This window comes from Globicephala melas, unplaced genomic scaffold (genome assembly GCF_963455315.2).
Source record: "Globicephala melas unplaced genomic scaffold, mGloMel1.2 SCAFFOLD_392, whole genome shotgun sequence".
NCBI classification, from domain to species: Eukaryota; Metazoa; Chordata; class Mammalia; order Artiodactyla; family Delphinidae; genus Globicephala; species Globicephala melas.
Window position 1 is genome coordinate 219,836 of NW_027207561.1, and position 16,390 is coordinate 236,225.

Below are 16,390 nucleotides of genomic sequence, written 5' to 3' on the forward strand. Positions count from 1 at the left end.
CGCTACCAGGCGTCGGGCCGGTAGACCCGAGGCACCAGAGCGGATGGAGGCTCAGAGCCCTCCAGACCCAGACTCCGCCATGGGCCCAGTTGCCGTCCTTTCGGCCCGCGAGCCCCTCGACCTGCACCTGGCCGCCCCCACCGGCGCCCAGCCCCGGCGCCGCCACCTGTGTGCCGGTGTGTCCCTCCACAGCTCCCTCCGACAAAAGCCCCCCCCCACCCCGCCCCTCTGGCGTGTCACCGCGGCCGGGTGCGGGAGCGGGATCGAGGGCAGGGGCCGCTTCCCCGGGCCTGCCGGCCACCAGGGGCGGGGTCCTGAGCTCGGCGGGGGGTGTGGGGGCAAGGGTGGCCTTGCCGGGGCTGAGGGGCCGTGGCGACTCAATGGTGGCTCCCGGTGGCTTCGGGCCAGCTGCTGTCGGGCAGGAGGGCCGGCCCGGGCTGCGGCCGGGCTGCGCCTAGGGCCGCGTGGGCGGGCAGGGCCGATGCCCAAGGGACCGCGGGCCCCGGGCCCTGAAGCCTCCGGGGCCACGTCCCTGTGAGCGACGTGCGGGATCTTGGGCGGGGCGCCAAGCGCCGAAGGGTTTGCTGGGTCACGGCCGCCCTGGGCTGGGAGGTGGTCGCCAAACCCTCCGCCGCCGCCCGATACCCGAGACCTCCGTTGCCCCTGCCTGGGCGGGCGAGGGGGCCCTGCCGGGGCGGGCCGGCCGCCAGGCTGGCGTTAAGGCGCCAGCGCCAGCGAAACTGGGCCTCAAGAGGCCGCCCGCGGCCCCCCGCCCCCGTCTACGGCCATACCACCCTGAACGCGCCCGATCTCGTCTGATCTCGGAAGCTAAGCAGGGTCGGGCCTGGTTAGTACTTGGATGGGAGACCGCCTGGGAATACCGGGTGCTGTAGGCTTTTTGCCTCCCGCTCCGCCCGCCTTCTCCTTTACTCGCCCGCGGCGGGGGCCGCCGGCTCCGCCCCCGCCGGGCCCCGCTGCAGGCCCCACCTCCTCAGGCCCCTCCCACCACGGCGCGCGCCGGCGGGGTCGCTCCCCGCCGGCCCGGCCGGCCAGGCGGCCAGAAGGCGGCCCTGGAAGGCAGGCGCACCCCAGACGCTCCCGGGGTGGCTGGCCCGGACCCAGACTCCGCCGCGGGCCCAGTTGCCGTCCTTTCGGCCCGCGAGCCCCTCGACCTGCACCTGGCCGCCCCCACCGGCGCCCAGCCCCGGCGCCGCCACCTGTGTGCCGGTGTGTCCCTCCACAGCTCCCTCCGACAAAAGCCCCCCCCACCCCGCCCCTCTGGCGTGTCACCGCGGCCGGGTGCGGGAGCGGGATCGAGGGCAGGGGCCGCTTCCCCGGGCCTGCCGGCCACCAGGGGCGGGGTTCTGAGCTCGGCGGGGGGTGTGGGGGCAAGGGTGGCCTTGCCGGGGCTGAGGGGCCGTGGCGACTCAATGGTGGCTCCCGGTGGCTTCGGGCCAGCTGCTGTCGGGCAGGAGGGCCGGCCCGGGCTGCGGCCGGGCTGCGCCTAGGGCCGCGTGGGCGGGCAGGGCCGATGCCCAAGGGACCGCGGGCCCCGGGCCCTGAAGCCTCCGGGGCCACGTCCCTGTGAGCGACGTGCGGGATCTTGGGCGGGGCGCCAAGCGCCGAAGGGTTTGCTGGGTCACGGCCGCCCTGGGCTGGGAGGTGGTCGCCAAACCCTCCGCCGCCGCCCGATACCCGAGACCTCCGTTGCCCCTGCCTGGGCGGGCGAGGGGGCCCTGCCGGGGCGGGCCGGCCGCCAGGCTGGCGTTAAGGCGCCAGCGCCAGCGAAACTGGGCCTCAAGAGGCCGCCCGCGGCCCCCCGCCCCCGTCTACGGCCATACCACCCTGAACGCGCCCGATCTCGTCTGATCTCGGAAGCTAAGCAGGGTCGGGCCTGGTTAGTACTTGGATGGGAGACCGCCTGGGAATACCGGGTGCTGTAGGCTTTTTGCCTCCCGCTCCGCCCGCCTTCTCCTTTACTCGCCCGCGGCGGGGGCCGCCGGCTCCGCCCCCGCCGGGCCCCGCTGCAGGCCCCACCTCCTCAGGCCCCTCCCACCACGGCGCGCGCCGGCGGGGTCGCTCCCCGCCGGCCCGGCCGGCCAGGCGGCCAGAAGGCGGCCCTGGAAGGCAGGCGCACCCCAGACGCTCCCGGGGTGGCTGGCCCGGACCCAGACTCCGCCGCGGGCCCAGTTGCCGTCCTTTCGGCCCGCGAGCCCCTCGACCTGCACCTGGCCGCCCCCACCGGCGCCCAGCCCCGGCGCCGCCACCTGTGTGCCGGTGTGTCCCTCCACAGCTCCCTCCGACAAAAGCCCCCCCCACCCCGCCCCTCTGGCGTGTCACCGCGGCCGGGTGCGGGAGCGGGATCGAGGGCAGGGGCCGCTTCCCCGGGCCTGCCGGCCACCAGGGGCGGGGTCCTGAGCTCGGCGGGGGGTGTGGGGGCAAGGGTGGCCTTGCCGGGGCTGAGGGGCCGTGGCGACTCAATGGTGGCTCCCGGTGGCTTCGGGCCAGCTGCTGTCGGGCAGGAGGGCCGGCCCGGGCTGCGGCCGGGCTGCGCCTAGGGCCGCGTGGGCGGGCAGGGCCGATGCCCAAGGGACCGCGGGCCCCGGGCCCTGAAGCCTCCGGGGCCACGTCCCTGTGAGCGACGTGCGGGATCTTGGGCGGGGCGCCAAGCGCCGAAGGGTTTGCTGGGTCACGGCCGCCCTGGGCTGGGAGGTGGTCGCCAAACCCTCCGCCGCCGCCCGATACCCGAGACCTCCGTTGCCCCTGCCTGGGCGGGCGAGGGGGCCCTGCCGGGGCGGGCCGGCCGCCAGGCTGGCGTTAAGGCGCCAGCGCCAGCGAAACTGGGCCTCAAGAGGCCGCCCGCGGCCCCCCGCCCCCGTCTACGGCCATACCACCCTGAACGCGCCCGATCTCGTCTGATCTCGGAAGCTAAGCAGGGTCGGGCCTGGTTAGTACTTGGATGGGAGACCGCCTGGGAATACCGGGTGCTGTAGGCTTTTTGCCTCCCGCTCCGCCCGCCTTCTCCTTTACTCGCCCGCGGCGGGGGCCGCCGGCTCCGCCCCCGCCGGGCCCCGCTGCAGGCCCCACCTCCTCAGGCCCCTCCCACCACGGCGCGCGCCGGCGGGGTCGCTCCCCGCCGGCCCGGCCGGCCAGGCGGCCAGAAGGCGGCCCTGGAAGGCAGGCGCACCCCAGACGCTCCCGGGGTGGCTGGCCCGGACCCAGACTCCGCCGCGGGCCCAGTTGCCGTCCTTTCGGCCCGCGAGCCCCTCGACCTGCACCTGGCCGCCCCCACCGGCGCCCAGCCCCGGCGCCGCCACCTGTGTGCCGGTGTGTCCCTCCACAGCTCCCTCCGACAAAAGCCCCCCCCACCCCGCCCCTCTGGCGTGTCACCGCGGCCGGGTGCGGGAGCGGGATCGAGGGCAGGGGCCGCTTCCCCGGGCCTGCCGGCCACCAGGGGCGGGGTCCTGAGCTCGGCGGGGGGTGTGGGGGCAAGGGTGGCCTTGCCGGGGCTGAGGGGCCGTGGCGACTCAATGGTGGCTCCCGGTGGCTTCGGGCCAGCTGCTGTCGGGCAGGAGGGCCGGCCCGGGCTGCGGCCGGGCTGCGCCTAGGGCCGCGTGGGCGGGCAGGGCCGATGCCCAAGGGACCGCGGGCCCCGGGCCCTGAAGCCTCCGGGGCCACGTCCCTGTGAGCGACGTGCGGGATCTTGGGCGGGGCGCCAAGCGCCGAAGGGTTTGCTGGGTCACGGCCGCCCTGGGCTGGGAGGTGGTCGCCAAACCCTCCGCCGCCGCCCGATACCCGAGACCTCCGTTGCCCCTGCCTGGGCGGGCGAGGGGGCCCTGCCGGGGCGGGCCGGCCGCCAGGCTGGCGTTAAGGCGCCAGCGCCAGCGAAACTGGGCCTCAAGAGGCCGCCCGCGGCCCCCCGCCCCCGTCTACGGCCATACCACCCTGAACGCGCCCGATCTCGTCTGATCTCGGAAGCTAAGCAGGGTCGGGCCTGGTTAGTACTTGGATGGGAGACCGCCTGGGAATACCGGGTGCTGTAGGCTTTTTGCCTCCCGCTCCGCCCGCCTTCTCCTTTACTCGCCCGCGGCGGGGGGGCCGCCGGCTCCGCCCCCGCCGAGCCCCGCTGCAGGCAGTAGTCAAGGTGGGTTTACCTGCCCGAGCAGGAAGCTTGGGCGATGGCAGAAGTGGGAAGAAACTCTTGAGCACAGGTTCTTGGGATCCACGGAGCAGCGCATGCACATGCGATGGGTGCCTACACAGCTGGCTTGCTTGTCTGTGGGGAAAGGCGAGATGGGTCAGGGCCTGGGTTCCTGAGGGGCTGAGAATCAAGGCAGGGATAGAAGAAAGGGGACAGGCCCACATCCCCTGAACCCACGCCGGCGCCCACTCACCTTTGTGGAAAATACGATTGAAAAGTGCCCGCAAGAATCTCTTCAGATGCCTCCAGAGTTGAGGCAAGAAGGGGAGGGGGGAGGCCGGGAGCAGGGTGAGCCCTGAAATCCAACCCTTGTCCCGGTCACACCCCAGCAGCCCTCCCACCTCAGCCCCTTCAAGACCCCAGGGCTCCCCCAACCGCGCTGCACAGATCCTGCCCTGACCATAGTCACCATGTTGATCCCCACGTTGAGCAAGATGAAGCTGACCGGGATCAGAAGAATTGAGTATCCTTGCTCCTGGCATTTCCTGGGGATGGGGCCAGTGAACGGCTCGGCTCGGTAGTAGTTTCGCTCACCCATGGCCGTTGGTCCCAGGACTGCCTGGGCCCTCTGCCCTCCAGTTTTAACTGGGAGCCAGACTGGGTCATAATGGGGCAGGTGGTGAGGTCACAGTGAGGGAGGGGGATGAAAAGGAGGGCCCAGAGTGGCATTCCCTGGTAACCAGGGTCAGGTAAGCTGAGCCTGGACAGTCAAACAGGGCCCGGTGGCCGGCATACATCCCCTCGAGCGGTCATTCATTCGCTCACCGCCCGCTGACTCACTTGTTCAAATGACACATTGCGTCTCTTGGTCCCTCTTGAGACTAGGAAGACCTTGGCCTCAGAGGCCTGCTGAAGGCCTGGCTGGAGTCCAGAGCCTCAGCCTTCTTCATGCCCTTCACTGGGCCTGGAGCTGGACCTGCCCAGATGTGGAACCTCCCAGTTTGGAAGCAACTTCTTGTATGAGGCTCTCTGTGGACAGGGACAGCTGAGACACAGAGGAGGTGCCCAGAGACCAGGGGTTTGGAGTCTGCAGCTGCAGATGTACTCAGTGCATGGTATAGGACCAGGAGGGGCCTGCTGGCAGAACTGTGGCCACTAAACCAAAGGGACCCTCAGGCCAAGAAGGGGACACTGGCTTCTTATTGCAGGAAGCCAAGCGCAGGGACCCAGGCTGGCAGAAGGAGTGGCGTTTCCAAGCCACAGACCACCAATGTTTCCTGGACTCTGGCGCTCTTTATTCCTCTCTCCATGCCCTGCCGCCCCCTGTCCCTGCCCCCACTTGCTGCTGGTAAGTTCATTTTCCCAGTCTGGCTCCCGTGCAGAGAGGGCCTGGAGGCCGAGGTGGAAGGTAGCAGCGAGTTGGCCCGCGCTTGGCCCTCCTGCGGTTGCCGCTTCAGCACCAGACTGTCATACACCTGGTAGTTGGCATTGCCTCCCGGGTTCCGGCTGAGTGGCATGAAGGTGGGCGGGGGTGGAGGGTGCTCGGTAGCCTGGACGTCGGGCAGGAGGTGAGAGGGGCAGAGGAGCAGGGCTGAGCTGGGAGCCGGGGCCCGCTGGTCCGAGGCCTCGGCCAGTACCGTGAGGGAGGCGGAGGTGGCCACAGGGCGCCGCAAGGGCAGGATCTCAGCCCATTCGGCCGCCGGGTGCCGCACCTCGTGGGGATCGCGGGAGTAATCCAAGTGTCCCGTGGAGGGATGCAGGCTGCGGTTGGACTCGCTGTGAGCACAGCTGGGGAGGCTACGTCTGTGGGCCGGTGGGGTGTCGCGCTACCAGGCGTCGGGCCGGTAGACCCGAGGCACCAGAGCGGATGGAGGCTCAGAGCCCTCCAGACCCAGACTCCGCCATGGGCCCAGTTGCCGTCCTTTCGGCCCGCGAGCCCCTCGACCTGCACCTGGCCGCCCCCACCGGCGCCCAGCCCCGGCGCCGCCACCTGTGTGCCGGTGTGTCCCTCCACAGCTCCCTCCGACAAAAGCCCCCCCCCACCCCGCCCCTCTGGCGTGTCACCGCGGCCGGGTGCGGGAGCGGGATCGAGGGCAGGGGCCGCTTCCCCGGGCCTGCCGGCCACCAGGGGCGGGGTCCTGAGCTCGGCGGGGGGTGTGGGGGCAAGGGTGGCCTTGCCGGGGCTGAGGGGCCGTGGCGACTCAATGGTGGCTCCCGGTGGCTTCGGGCCAGCTGCTGTCGGGCAGGAGGGCCGGCCCGGGCTGCGGCCGGGCTGCGCCTAGGGCCGCGTGGGCGGGCAGGGCCGATGCCCAAGGGACCGCGGGCCCCGGGCCCTGAAGCCTCCGGGGCCACGTCCCTGTGAGCGACGTGCGGGATCTTGGGCGGGGCGCCAAGCGCCGAAGGGTTTGCTGGGTCACGGCCGCCCTGGGCTGGGAGGTGGTCGCCAAACCCTCCGCCGCCGCCCGATACCCGAGACCTCCGTTGCCCCTGCCTGGGCGGGCGAGGGGGCCCTGCCGGGGCGGGCCGGCCGCCAGGCTGGCGTTAAGGCGCCAGCGCCAGCGAAACTGGGCCTCAAGAGGCCGCCCGCGGCCCCCCGCCCCCGTCTACGGCCATACCACCCTGAACGCGCCCGATCTCGTCTGATCTCGGAAGCTAAGCAGGGTCGGGCCTGGTTAGTACTTGGATGGGAGACCGCCTGGGAATACCGGGTGCTGTAGGCTTTTTGCCTCCCGCTCCGCCCGCCTTCTCCTTTACTCGCCCGCGGCGGGGGCCGCCGGCTCCGCCCCCGCCGGGCCCCGCTGCAGGCCCCACCTCCTCAGGCCCCTCCCACCACGGCGCGCGCCGGCGGGGTCGCTCCCCGCCGGCCCGGCCGGCCAGGCGGCCAGAAGGCGGCCCTGGAAGGCAGGCGCACCCCAGACGCTCCCGGGGTGGCTGGCCCGGACCCAGACTCCGCCGCGGGCCCAGTTGCCGTCCTTTCGGCCCGCGAGCCCCTCGACCTGCACCTGGCCGCCCCCACCGGCGCCCAGCCCCGGCGCCGCCACCTGTGTGCCGGTGTGTCCCTCCACAGCTCCCTCCGACAAAAGCCCCCCCCACCCCGCCCCTCTGGCGTGTCACCGCGGCCGGGTGCGGGAGCGGGATCGAGGGCAGGGGCCGCTTCCCCGGGCCTGCCGGCCACCAGGGGCGGGGTCCTGAGCTCGGCGGGGGGTGTGGGGGCAAGGGTGGCCTTGCCGGGGCTGAGGGGCCGTGGCGACTCAATGGTGGCTCCCGGTGGCTTCGGGCCAGCTGCTGTCGGGCAGGAGGGCCGGCCCGGGCTGCGGCCGGGCTGCGCCTAGGGCCGCGTGGGCGGGCAGGGCCGATGCCCAAGGGACCGCGGGCCCCGGGCCCTGAAGCCTCCGGGGCCACGTCCCTGTGAGCGACGTGCGGGATCTTGGGCGGGGCGCCAAGCGCCGAAGGGTTTGCTGGGTCACGGCCGCCCTGGGCTGGGAGGTGGTCGCCAAACCCTCCGCCGCCGCCCGATACCCGAGACCTCCGTTGCCCCTGCCTGGGCGGGCGAGGGGGCCCTGCCGGGGCGGGCCGGCCGCCAGGCTGGCGTTAAGGCGCCAGCGCCAGCGAAACTGGGCCTCAAGAGGCCGCCCGCGGCCCCCCGCCCCCGTCTACGGCCATACCACCCTGAACGCGCCCGATCTCGTCTGATCTCGGAAGCTAAGCAGGGTCGGGCCTGGTTAGTACTTGGATGGGAGACCGCCTGGGAATACCGGGTGCTGTAGGCTTTTTGCCTCCCGCTCCGCCCGCCTTCTCCTTTACTCGCCCGCGGCGGGGGGGCCGCCGGCTCCGCCCCCGCCGAGCCCCGCTGCAGGCAGTAGTCAAGGTGGGTTTACCTGCCCGAGCAGGAAGCTTGGGCGATGGCAGAAGTGGGAAGAAACTCTTGAGCACAGGTTCTTGGGATCCACGGAGCAGCGCATGCACATGCGATGGGTGCCTACACAGCTGGCTTGCTTGTCTGTGGGGAAAGGCGAGATGGGTCAGGGCCTGGGTTCCTGAGGGGCTGAGAATCAAGGCAGGGATAGAAGAAAGGGGACAGGCCCACATCCCCTGAACCCACGCCGGCGCCCACTCACCTTTGTGGAAAATACGATTGAAAAGTGCCCGCAAGAATCTCTTCAGATGCCTCCAGAGTTGAGGCAAGAAGGGGAGGGGGGAGGCCGGGAGCAGGGTGAGCCCTGAAATCCAACCCTTGTCCCGGTCACACCCCAGCAGCCCTCCCACCTCAGCCCCTTCAAGACCCCAGGGCTCCCCCAACCGCGCTGCACAGATCCTGCCCTGACCATAGTCACCATGTTGATCCCCACGTTGAGCAAGATGAAGCTGACCGGGATCAGAAGAATTGAGTATCCTTGCTCCTGGCATTTCCTGGGGATGGGGCCAGTGAACGGCTCGGCTCGGTAGTAGTTTCGCTCACCCATGGCCGTTGGTCCCAGGACTGCCTGGGCCCTCTGCCCTCCAGTTTTAACTGGGAGCCAGACTGGGTCATAATGGGGCAGGTGGTGAGGTCACAGTGAGGGAGGGGGATGAAAAGGAGGGCCCAGAGTGGCATTCCCTGGTAACCAGGGTCAGGTAAGCTGAGCCTGGACAGTCAAACAGGGCCCGGTGGCCGGCATACATCCCCTCGAGCGGTCATTCATTCGCTCACCGCCCGCTGACTCACTTGTTCAAATGACACATTGCGTCTCTTGGCCCCTCTTGAGACTAGGAAGACCTTGGCCTCAGAGGCCTGCTGAAGGCCTGGCTGGAGTCCAGAGCCTCAGCCTTCTTCATGCCCTTCACTGGGCCTGGAGCTGGACCTGCCCAGATGTGGAACCTCCCAGTTTGGAAGCAACTTCTTGTATGAGGCTCTCTGTGGACAGGGACAGCTGAGACACAGAGGAGGTGCCCAGAGACCAGGGGTTTGGAGTCTGCAGCTGCAGATGTACTTAGTGCATGGTATAGGACCAGGAGGGGCCTGCTGGCAGAACTGTGGCCACTAAACCAAAGGGACCCTCAGGCCAAGAAGGGGACACTGGCTTCTTATTGCAGGAAGCCAAGCGCAGGGACCCAGGCTGGCAGAAGGAGTGGCGCTTCCAAGCCACAGACCACCAATGTTTCCTGGACTCTGGCGCTCTTTATTCCTCTCTCCATGCCCTGCCGCCCCCTGCCCCTGCCCCCACTTGCTGCTGGTAAGTTCATTTTCCCAGTCTGGCTCCCGTGCAGAGAGGGCCTGGAGGCCGAGGTGGAAGGTAGCAGCGAGTTGGCCCGCGCTTGGCCCTCCTGCGGTTGCCGCTTCAGCACCAGACTGTCATACACCTGGTAGTTGGCATTGCCTCCCGGGTTCCGGCTGAGTGGCATGAAGGTGGGCGGGGGTGGAGGGTGCTCGGTAGCCTGGACGTCGGGCAGGAGGTGAGAGGGGCGGAGGAGCAGCGCTGAGCTGGGAGCCGGGGCCCGCTGGTCCGAGGCCTCGGCCAGTACCGTGAGGGAGGCGGAGGTGGCCACAGGGCGCCGCAAGGGCAGGATCTCAGCCCATTCGGCCGCCGGGTGCCGCACCTCGTGGGGATCGCGGGAGTAATCCAAGTGTCCCGTGGAGGGATGCAGGCTGCGGTTGGACTCGCTGTGAGCACAGCTGGGGAGGCTACGTCTGTGGGCCGGTGGGGTGTCGCGCTACCAGGCGTCGGGCCGGTAGACCCGAGGCACCAGAGCGGATGGAGGCTCAGAGCCCTCCAGACCCAGACTCCGCCATGGGCCCAGTTGCCATCCTTTCGGCCCGCGAGCCCCTCGACCTGCACCTGGCCGCCCCCACCGGCGCCCAGCCCCGGCGCCGCCACCTGTGTGCCGGTGTGTCCCTCCACAGCTCCCTCCGACAAAAGCCCCACCCCCACCCCGCCCCTCTGGCGTGTCAGCGCGGCCGGGTGCGGGAGCGGGATCCAGGGCAGGGGCCGCTTCCCCGGGCCTGCCGGCCACCAGGGGCGGGGTCCTGAGCTCGGCGGGGGGTGTGGGGGCAAGGGTGGCCTTGCCGGGGCTGAGGGGCCGTGGCGACTCAATGGTGGCTCCCGGTGGCTTCGGGCCAGCTGCTGTCGGGCAGGAGGGCCGGCCCGGGCTGCGGCCGGGCTGCGCCTAGGGCCGCGTGGGCGGGCAGGGCCGATGCCCAAGGGACCGCGGGCCCCGGGCCCTGAAGCCTCCGGGGCCACGTCCCTGTGAGCGACGTGCGGGATCTTGGGCGGGGCGCCAAGCGCCGAAGGGTTTGCTGGGTCACGGCCGCCCTGGGCTGGGAGGTGGTCGCCAAACCCTCCGCCGCCGCCCGATACCCGAGACCTCCGTTGCCCCTGCCAGGGCGGGCGAGGGGGCCCTGCCGGGGCGGGCCGGCCGCCAGGCTGGCGTTAAGGCGCCAGCGCCAGCGAAACTGGGCCTCAAGAGGCCGCCCGCGGCCCCCCGCCCCCGTCTACGGCCATACCACCCTGAACGCGCCCGATCTCGTCTGATCTCGGAAGCTAAGCAGGGTCGGGCCTGGTTAGTACTTGGATGGGAGACCGCCTGGGAATACCGGGTGCTGTAGGCTTTTTGCCTCCCGCTCCGCCCGCCTTCTCCTTTACTCGCCCGCGGCGGGGGCCGCCGGCTCCGCCCCCGCCGGGCCCCGCTGCAGGCCCCACCTCCTCAGGCCCCTCCCACCACGGCGCGCGCCGGCGGGGTCGCTCCCCGCCGGCCCGGCCGGCCAGGCGGCCAGAAGGCGGCCCTGGAAGGCAGGCGCACCCCAGACGCTCCCGGGGTGGCTGGCCCGGACCCAGACTCCGCCGCGGGCCCAGTTGCCGTCCTTTCGGCCCGCGAGCCCCTCGACCTGCACCTGGCCGCCCCCACCGGCGCCCAGCCCCGGCGCCGCCACCTGTGTGCCGGTGTGTCCCTCCACAGCTCCCTCCGACAAAAGCCCCCCCCACCCCGCCCCTCTGGCGTGTCACCGCGGCCGGGTGCGGGAGCGGGATCGAGGGCAGGGGCCGCTTCCCCGGGCCTGCCGGCCACCAGGGGCGGGGTCCTGAGCTCGGCGGGGGGTGTGGGGGCAAGGGTGGCCTTGCCGGGGCTGAGGGGCCGTGGCGACTCAATGGTGGCTCCCGGTGGCTTCGGGCCAGCTGCTGTCGGGCAGGAGGGCCGGCCCGGGCTGCGGCCGGGCTGCGCCTAGGGCCGCGTGGGCGGGCAGGGCCGATGCCCAAGGGACCGCGGGCCCCGGGCCCTGAAGCCTCCGGGGCCACGTCCCTGTGAGCGACGTGCGGGATCTTGGGCGGGGCGCCAAGCGCCGAAGGGTTTGCTGGGTCACGGCCGCCCTGGGCTGGGAGGTGGTCGCCAAACCCTCCGCCGCCGCCCGATACCCGAGACCTCCGTTGCCCCTGCCTGGGCGGGCGAGGGGGCCCTGCCGGGGCGGGCCGGCCGCCAGGCTGGCGTTAAGGCGCCAGCGCCAGCGAAACTGGGCCTCAAGAGGCCGCCCGCGGCCCCCCGCCCCCGTCTACGGCCATACCACCCTGAACGCGCCCGATCTCGTCTGATCTCGGAAGCTAAGCAGGGTCGGGCCTGGTTAGTACTTGGATGGGAGACCGCCTGGGAATACCGGGTGCTGTAGGCTTTTTGCCTCCCGCTCCGCCCGCCTTCTCCTTTACTCGCCCGCGGCGGGGGCCGCCGGCTCCGCCCCCGCCGGGCCCCGCTGCAGGCCCCACCTCCTCAGGCCCCTCCCACCACGGCGCGCGCCGGCGGGGTCGCTCCCCGCCGGCCCGGCCGGCCAGGCGGCCAGAAGGCGGCCCTGGAAGGCAGGCGCACCCCAGACGCTCCCGGGGTGGCTGGCCCGGACCCAGACTCCGCCGCGGGCCCAGTTGCCGTCCTTTCGGCCCGCGAGCCCCTCGACCTGCACCTGGCCGCCCCCACCGGCGCCCAGCCCCGGCGCCGCCACCTGTGTGCCGGTGTGTCCCTCCACAGCTCCCTCCGACAAAAGCCCCCCCCACCCCGCCCCTCTGGCGTGTCACCGCGGCCGGGTGCGGGAGCGGGATCGAGGGCAGGGGCCGCTTCCCCGGGCCTGCCGGCCACCAGGGGCGGGGTCCTGAGCTCGGCGGGGGGTGTGGGGGCAAGGGTGGCCTTGCCGGGGCTGAGGGGCCGTGGCGACTCAATGGTGGCTCCCAGTGGCTTCGGGCCAGCTGCTGTCGGGCAGGAGGGCCGGCCCGGGCTGCGGCCGGGCTGCGCCTAGGGCCGCGTGGGCGGGCAGGGCCGATGCCCAAGGGACCGCGGGCCCCGGGCCCTGAAGCCTCCGGGGCCACGTCCCTGTGAGCGACGTGCGGGATCTTGGGCGGGGCGCCAAGCGCCGAAGGGTTTGCTGGGTCACGGCCGCCCTGGGCTGGGAGGTGGTCGCCAAACCCTCCGCCGCCGCCCGATACCCGAGACCTCCGTTGCCCCTGCCTGGGCGGGCGAGGGGGCCCTGCCGGGGCGGGCCGGCCGCCAGGCTGGCGTTAAGGCGCCAGCGCCAGCGAAACTGGGCCTCAAGAGGCCGCCCGCGGCCCCCCGCCCCCGTCTACGGCCATACCACCCTGAACGCGCCCGATCTCGTCTGATCTCGGAAGCTAAGCAGGGTCGGGCCTGGTTAGTACTTGGATGGGAGACCGCCTGGGAATACCGGGTGCTGTAGGCTTTTTGCCTCCCGCTCCGCCCGCCTTCTCCTTTACTCGCCCGCGGCGGGGGGGCCGCCGGCTCCGCCCCCGCCGAGCCCCGCTGCAGGCAGTAGTCAAGGTGGGTTTACCTGCCCGAGCAGGAAGCTTGGGCGATGGCAGAAGTGGGAAGAAACTCTTGAGCACAGGTTCTTGGGATCCACGGAGCAGCGCATGCACATGCGATGGGTGCCTACACAGCTGGCTTGCTTGTCTGTGGGGAAAGGCGAGATGGGTCAGGGCCTGGGTTCCTGAGGGGCTGAGAATCAAGGCAGGGATAGAAGAAAGGGGACAGGCCCACATCCCCTGAACCCACGCTGGCGCCCACTCACCTTTGTGGAAAATACGATTGAAAAGTGCCCGCAAGAATCTCTTCAGATGCCTCCAGAGTTGAGGCAAGAAGGGGAGGGGGGAGGCCGGGAGCAGGGTGAGCCCTGAAATCCAACCCTTGTCCCGGTCACACCCCAGCAGCCCTCCCACCTCAGCCCCTTCAAGACCCCAGGGCTCCCCCAACCGCGCTGCACAGATCCTGCCCTGACCATAGTCACCATGTTGATCCCCACGTTGAGCAAGATGAAGCTGACCGGGATCAGAAGAATTGAGTATCCTTGCTCCTGGCATTTCCTGGGGATGGGGCCAGTGAACGGCTCGGCTCGGTAGTAGTTTCGCTCACCCATGGCCGTTGGTCCCAGGACTGCCTGGGCCCTCTGCCCTCCAGTTTTAACTGGGAGCCAGACTGGGTCATAATGGGGCAGGTGGTGAGGTCACAGTGAGGGAGGGGGATGAAAAGGAGGGCCCAGAGTGGCATTCCCTGGTAACCAGGGTCAGGTAAGCTGAGCCTGGACAGTCAAACAGGGCCCGGTGGCCGGCATACAGCCCCTCGAGCGGTCATTCATTCGCTCACCGCCCGCTGACTCACTTGTTCAAATGACACATTGCGTCTCTTGGTCCCTCTTGAGACTAGGAAGACCTTGGCCTCAGAGGCCTGCTGAAGGCCTGGCTGGAGTCCAGAGCCTCAGCCTTCTTCATGCCCTTCACTGGGCCTGGAGCTGGACCTGCCCAGATGTGGAACCTCCCAGTTTGGAAGCAACTTCTTGTATGAGGCTCTCTGTGGACAGGGACAGCTGAGACACAGAGGAGGTGCCCAGAGACCAGGGGTTTGGAGTCTGCAGCTGCAGATGTACTCAGTGCATGGTATAGGACCAGGAGGGGCCTGCTGGCAGAACTGTGGCCACTAAACCAAAGGGACCCTCAGGCCAAGAAGGGGACACTGGCTTCTTATTGCAGGAAGCCAAGCGCAGGGACCCAGGCTGGCAGAAGGAGTGGCGTTTCCAAGCCACAGACCACCAATGTTTCCTGGACTCTGGCGCTCTTTATTCCTCTCTCCATGCCCTGCCGCCCCCTGTCCCTGCCCCCACTTGCTGCTGGTAAGTTCATTTTCCCAGTCTGGCTCCCGTGCAGAGAGGGCCTGGAGGCCGAGGTGGAAGGTAGCAGCGAGTTGGCCCGCGCTTGGCCCTCCTGCGGTTGCCGCTTCAGCACCAGACTGTCATACACCTGGTAGTTGGCATTGCCTCCCGGGTTCCGGCTGAGTGGCATGAAGGTGGGCGGGGGTGGAGGGTGCTCGGTAGCCTGGACGTCGGGCAGGAGGTGAGAGGGGCGGAGGAGCAGGGCTGAGCTGGGAGCCGGGGCCCGCTGGTCCGAGGCCTCGGCCAGTACCGTGAGGGAGGCGGAGGTGGCCACAGGGCGCCGCAAGGGCAGGATCTCAGCCCATTCGGCCGCCGGGTGCCGCACCTCGTGGGGATCGCGGGAGTAATCCAAGTGTCCCGTGGAGGGATGCAGGCTGCGGTTGGACTCGCTGTGAGCACAGCTGGGGAGGCTACGTCTGTGGGCCGGTGGGGTGTCGCGCTACCAGGCGTCGGGCCGGTAGACCCGAGGCACCAGAGCGGATGGAGGCTCAGAGCCCTCCAGACCCAGACTCCGCCATGGGCCCAGTTGCCGTCCTTTCGGCCCGCGAGCCCCTCGACCTGCACCTGGCCGCCCCCACCGGCGCCCAGCCCCGGCGCCGCCACCTGTGTGCCGGTGTGTCCCTCCACAGCTCCCTCCGACAAAAGCCCCCCCCCACCCCGCCCCTCTGGCGTGTCACCGCGGCCGGGTGCGGGAGCGGGATCGAGGGCAGGGGCCGCTTCCCCGGGCCTGCCGGCCACCAGGGGCGGGGTCCTGAGCTCGGCGGGGGGTGTGGGGGCAAGGGTGGCCTTGCCGGGGCTGAGGGGCCGTGGCGACTCAATGGTGGCTCCCGGTGGCTTCGGGCCAGCTGCTGTCGGGCAGGAGGGCCGGCCCGGGCTGCGGCCGGGCTGCGCCTAGGGCCGCGTGGGCGGGCAGGGCCGATGCCCAAGGGACCGCGGGCCCCGGGCCCTGAAGCCTCCGGGGCCACGTCCCTGTGAGCGACGTGCGGGATCTTGGGCGGGGCGCCAAGCGCCGAAGGGTTTGCTGGGTCACGGCCGCCCTGGGCTGGGAGGTGGTCGCCAAACCCTCCGCCGCCGCCCGATACCCGAGACCTCCGTTGCCCCTGCCTGGGCGGGCGAGGGGGCCCTGCCGGGGCGGGCCGGCCGCCAGGCTGGCGTTAAGGCGCCAGCGCCAGCGAAACTGGGCCTCAAGAGGCCGCCCGCGGCCCCCCGCCCCCGTCTACGGCCATACCACCCTGAACGCGCCCGATCTCGTCTGATCTCGGAAGCTAAGCACGGTCGGGCCTGGTTAGTACTTGGATGGGAGACCGCCTGGGAATACCGGGTGCTGTAGGCTTTTTGCCTCCCGCTCCGCCCGCCTTCTCCTTTACTCGCCCGCGGCGGGGGGGCCGCCGGCTCCGCCCCCGCCGAGCCCCGCTGCAGGCAGTAGTCAAGGTGGGTTTACCTGCCCGAGCAGGAAGCTTGGGCGATGGCAGAAGTGGGAAGAAACTCTTGAGCACAGGTTCTTGGGATCCACGGAGCAGCGCATGCACATGCGATGGGTGCCTACACAGCTGGCTTGCTTGTCTGTGGGGAAAGGCGAGATGGGTCAGGGCCTGGGTTCCTGAGGGGCTGAGAATCAAGGCAGGGATAGAAGAAAGGGGACAGGCCCACATCCCCTGAACCCACGCCGGCGCCCACTCACCTTTGTGGAAAATACGATTGAAAAGTGCCCGCAAGAATCTCTTCAGATGCCTCCAGAGTTGAGGCAAGAAGGGGAGGGGGGAGGCCGGGAGCAGGGTGAGCCCTGAAATCCAACCCTTGTCCCGGTCACACCCCAGCAGCCCTCCCACCTCAGCCCCTTCAAGACCCCAGGGCTCCCCCAACCGCGCTGCACAGATCCTGCCCTGACCATAGTCACCATGTTGATCCCCACGTTGAGCAAGATGAAGCTGACCGGGATCAGAAGAATTGAGTATCCTTGCTCCTGGCATTTCCTGGGGATGGGGCCAGTGAACGGCTCGGCTCGGTAGTAGTTTCGCTCACCCATGGCCGTTGGTCCCAGGACTGCCTGGGCCCTCTGCCCTCCAGTTTTAACTGGGAGC

At 70.6% G+C, this 16,390-nt stretch overlaps 10 non-coding genes across 10 annotated transcripts; all 10 read left to right on the plus strand.

The window, feature by feature from the left end:
• The first annotated feature begins 777 nt into the window (after window positions 1-777).
• Window positions 778-896, plus strand: LOC132595155 (5S ribosomal RNA). Its single transcript, XR_009561312.1, has one exon. It is a non-coding gene; the product is annotated as a 5S ribosomal RNA (ribosomal RNA).
• Window positions 897-1,827: 931 nt separating this feature from the next.
• On the plus strand, window positions 1,828-1,946 carry LOC132595156 (5S ribosomal RNA). The gene has a single exon (XR_009561313.1). It is a non-coding gene; the product is annotated as a 5S ribosomal RNA (ribosomal RNA).
• Window positions 1,947-2,877: 931 nt separating this feature from the next.
• Window positions 2,878-2,996, plus strand: LOC132595157 (5S ribosomal RNA). The gene has a single exon (XR_009561314.1). It is a non-coding gene; the product is annotated as a 5S ribosomal RNA (ribosomal RNA).
• A 931-nt stretch (window positions 2,997-3,927) lies between these two features.
• LOC132595158 (5S ribosomal RNA) lies at window positions 3,928-4,046 on the plus strand. Its single transcript, XR_009561315.1, has one exon. It is a non-coding gene; the product is annotated as a 5S ribosomal RNA (ribosomal RNA).
• A 2,696-nt stretch (window positions 4,047-6,742) lies between these two features.
• LOC132595159 (5S ribosomal RNA) lies at window positions 6,743-6,861 on the plus strand. Its single transcript, XR_009561316.1, has one exon. It is a non-coding gene; the product is annotated as a 5S ribosomal RNA (ribosomal RNA).
• A 931-nt stretch (window positions 6,862-7,792) lies between these two features.
• Window positions 7,793-7,911, plus strand: LOC132595160 (5S ribosomal RNA). Its single transcript, XR_009561317.1, has one exon. It is a non-coding gene; the product is annotated as a 5S ribosomal RNA (ribosomal RNA).
• A 2,697-nt stretch (window positions 7,912-10,608) lies between these two features.
• LOC132595161 (5S ribosomal RNA) lies at window positions 10,609-10,727 on the plus strand. Its single transcript, XR_009561318.1, has one exon. It is a non-coding gene; the product is annotated as a 5S ribosomal RNA (ribosomal RNA).
• A 931-nt stretch (window positions 10,728-11,658) lies between these two features.
• Window positions 11,659-11,777, plus strand: LOC132595162 (5S ribosomal RNA). Its single transcript, XR_009561319.1, has one exon. It is a non-coding gene; the product is annotated as a 5S ribosomal RNA (ribosomal RNA).
• A 931-nt stretch (window positions 11,778-12,708) lies between these two features.
• LOC132595163 (5S ribosomal RNA) lies at window positions 12,709-12,827 on the plus strand. Its single transcript, XR_009561320.1, has one exon. It is a non-coding gene; the product is annotated as a 5S ribosomal RNA (ribosomal RNA).
• A 2,696-nt stretch (window positions 12,828-15,523) lies between these two features.
• On the plus strand, window positions 15,524-15,642 carry LOC132595179 (5S ribosomal RNA). Its single transcript, XR_009561336.1, has one exon. It is a non-coding gene; the product is annotated as a 5S ribosomal RNA (ribosomal RNA).
• Window positions 15,643-16,390: the final 748 nt, after the last annotated feature.